This window comes from Myotis davidii, unplaced genomic scaffold (assembly GCF_000327345.1).
Source record: "Myotis davidii unplaced genomic scaffold, ASM32734v1 scaffold135, whole genome shotgun sequence".
NCBI lineage: Eukaryota > Metazoa > Chordata > Mammalia > Chiroptera > Vespertilionidae > Myotis > Myotis davidii.
In genome coordinates, this window is record NW_006289813.1 from 6,184,249 (window position 1) to 6,188,098 (window position 3,850).

At 40.5% G+C, this 3,850-nt stretch overlaps 1 pseudogene; it reads right to left on the bottom strand.

Annotated features, from left to right (window-relative positions):
* Window positions 1–800: 800 nt before the first annotated feature.
* LOC102762812 lies at window positions 801–2,457 on the bottom strand (annotated as a pseudogene).
* Window positions 2,458–3,850: the final 1,393 nt, after the last annotated feature.

Genomic DNA, 3,850 nt, shown 5'->3' on the forward strand with positions numbered 1-3,850 from the left:
AAAGGCAGCAGTTTTTATAAATTAGGATTAGGTTTACCTGATAATCCATGATCACTTAAATAAAACATAAATGCATTTATTTTTTTAAATATGTTTTTATTGTTTCAGAGAGAGGAAGGGAGAGGGAGAGAGAGAGAGAAACATCAGTGATGAGAGACTCATAGATCAGCTGCCTCCTGCACACCCCCTGTTTCGGATTGGGATCAAGCTCACAACCCCAGCATGTACCCTCCTGGTTCATAGGTCGGTACTCAACCACTGAGCCACATCTGCCAGACTAAATGCATTTTTTTTTTAAATAAAAGCCCAGGAAGGCAGTCCTAGGCTGGTGTGCTGGTTCAAGGACCATCAAGAAACTAGGCACTTTCTTATTACTCTCATACCCTCTATTAGCTTCCTACTTGTGATCCAACATGATTGCAAGATTCATTCATGTTAAATAATATTCCATTGTATGGATATACCACATTATATCTATTAGCTCATTAGTGGGCGGTCATTTGGTTTACCACTTTTTGGTTATTATGAATAATGCTGATATGATTATTTGTATACACGTTTTTATGTGCATACATGTTTCCATTTTCTTGGATGCCAACTATGTGCCAGTGAAGAAAACAGACCATTTTACTATGCTCAAATATTTCCATTGAGAATAGATATTATTAGCATGACCTTAAAATTGAGACTGAATACAATAAAAAATTGCATTTCTCAAATGTTTTTATTAAGTTAATTCATTCACTCAGAAAAAAATAAATAAAATTGAGACTGAATAAATGGAAATGGAATGAGAAGAATGCAGTTTTTAAAAGATGAGAAGATATGATCTTATACTGAAGTGAAGGAAAAAAACAATATGTTAAATATGAAAGTCAAATATGTTATTGAAAGGTGTGCAGGAGAAAAAAGAGAGAAAGGGAATGGTAAATGGGGGTAGAAAACAGCATTAAATTTTAGATAGGGCAGCCAGGAAAATCCTCACCGAAAAAGATGGAATTTTGAGTAATGAGCTGAAGTGAGGGAGCTAGCTATGCAGACATCCATAAAAGGAACATCAAGTGAAGCAGGAGCATAAATAGAATGTCCAAGGATCAGCAAGACAGGCAAATAGGGAAGAGTAATTAGGGGGATAATGGTAGGAGATGATGTGAGATTAAGAAAGGCTTTGTAGGTCCCTGGAGGGGATATGGGAAGCCATTGGAAGGTTTTGAGCAGGAGAGAGACATAATCTGACTTTGATTTTAATAGGATCACTCTTGTGTCAGTGTGGGGATTGGTTGAAAAGGAACAATGTGCAGAAGCAATGAAGAGTTAATAGTCTGTTATAATCCAAGCAAGGGATGATGGTAGCAGCCTCAGGATGTTGGAAGTATATTGGAAAGGCATAGATGGGAGGAAGTTAGACTTTCCAGGTGGTTAAGAAGGCCAGTTTCTTCATCTGATAAACTCTGGAATCTACTTCAAATACATGCAGGATGTTGGCAATACCCTGCAGCCTCATGAACAGGCCCCCATAGAACATGTAGGCAGAGAAACATGTTGCTGCTTTCATCTCCCTCAATCTTGTATACTTCTCTATACTTTACATACTCAAATTGGTCAGCCCTGGAAGGTCTATCCTGTGTGGGGTTGCATTCACCATCATCTAATGTACCATCTTCACACAAGGTACTGGCTATGACCAACCGGAACTTCTCACCCAAGTCTACAGGGTAAATCTGAATGTTTACATCTAAGATAAGGTCCATCATGAAAGATTCACTCTCACAATGCAGTGAAGACACTTGGTCCAACTTCTTGCCCTCTGGGTCAATGTCTTTCACTTCAAAAATATTGCGGCCATGGTGAAAGGACTATGAGAGTAACAGGCGCTGAGCGCGCAACCACAACTAGGGGTATACCACCTCTCATGGAGAAAAGCTCTCTTCCTTTCCATGGAAAACACCCTGAAGTCATTCTTGACTTCTTTTTTCCTCTCTCACACCCCACATCAGATCCTTGGGAAATCCTGTTGCAGAATATATTTTAAAAACCCGATTACCTTTACAACTACTAGCCTGGTCAAGCCACTTTTATCTCTTATCCAGGTTTTATAAGAGCCCCCTAATCATCCCTGCTTCTGCCCTTTGACCTTCCTCTCCCAAAGTATTTTCAACAAAGCTGCCAGGATACTCCTTTTTAGAATTTCAGTCAGATGATGTCATTTCTCAAAATGCGTCTCTTACCTCTTTGACCTTATTTATTACTATCCTCAGTCTCTCCAGTTCAACCGCTCTGGCCTGCTTGCTGTTCTATCTCAGGCAATACCCCAGGGCCTTTAGCCTTGCTGTTCCCCCTGACTGCAGTGCTGTAAACTGGATAGACAAATAGGCTTGCCACCTAACATCTTTAAAATGTTGGCTCAATGCCTACTTTCATTGAGGTCTTCCCTAATCACGTTAACACTGCAGCTCCCCACCTTCTTTGTAGTGCTTATCACAACAAGAACCCTGAATATTGTTTATTCACCTATGTTCTATTGGCCCCAGTAGAATGAATGTACATTTCACGAGAACAGGATTTTGTGTGTGTCTGTTTCATTGTCTGTTGAATCTTCAGGACCTGGAACATGGTAACATTCAATAAATGTTTGTTAAGTGAATGATTCCATTTGACCTTCTGAGTATTTGAAATTTCGTAAATATATGTAGATTGGTTGATAGTGGAAGACTCAAAAGCAAATATCATTAAGCAATTGTCTCCAATTCCCAAAAGATTTCCCAAATCTACTTAAACCACCTGTTTTTATTATGAAAGCAACGTTTATCTTAAAGGAAGGAGAAATCCTTGACTTTAAGTTTCTCTTAAATTTGTTTACCATTTTTTTTGTGTGTCTTCCTTTCAATAGCTACTGTGTAGGCTCTCAAGGCTTTACAAAAAAACATGTAAAACCTCATGTTCAGTGCAGCAGGATTAGGTGATGGAAGCCAAAGCTCGTGAGAAAAATATGTTTCTGGCCCACTGAGTGTCCTCCTTACTCACCCTCTCGGATAATTTTGAACCATTTATCCTGATTCCGTGCTTAAAACTCGCAGCACAAACCCACAGGCCACGTTTGCAAGGTGTCTGGGTCAGGACTCCTCAGATTATTTTCAGGTTTCTGGATAACTCAATCCCAGTTCTTGGTTTTGCTTTTGAAATTAGTCACTTCTTTGGACCCCTATTTGCCTTTCAGCTATTGATGTCATGATTCCAAAACATAATAGCATTTAAGAAGACCATAACCAGAAACAAGGCCAGGTAAGTTAAAAAGAAAACAACAGAGTACCCTATACATACTTATGTGTAATGTGCATCCTCACCCCACTCCCCAATCCAACAGTAGCAGTTCAGGAGAAAGTTTGCTAGACTTTGTTTCCTGCAGCAGTTGCAGTTAATAACCAGGAAAGTAGTTAGCTTATATACAGTTGCTCTTCATTGCTCTAAGAGCCCCCTCATTTGCAGGAATTCTCTTAATAAGCAGAGGAGGAAGCTGACCCAAATTGGTCCTCTCGCCCTGGTTGGGTCTGGCCTCCATTTTAGATGAAGAATTAACCCTCCTTATAGCCTTTCCTGGAGCAGGTTCGTCCTTATTTCTCCCTCTCCCCTGCCAGCCTCCGCCTTGGCCAGGTTTTCCTCATTTCAGATTTTCCTAGTGTCATTCCTGAATCATGCCTGAGGACAATCTTTACGTTATTTCTGTTAAGTCTCGGGATGACCTCGGGTAATGACATTTGTGCCAAGAAAGAAATGTAATGAGTCCATCGGCCAGAACCGATCCCCAAAGCAGCCAGCGTGCCCAGTCCCGGGCCAAGCTCTGGGCGTGGGC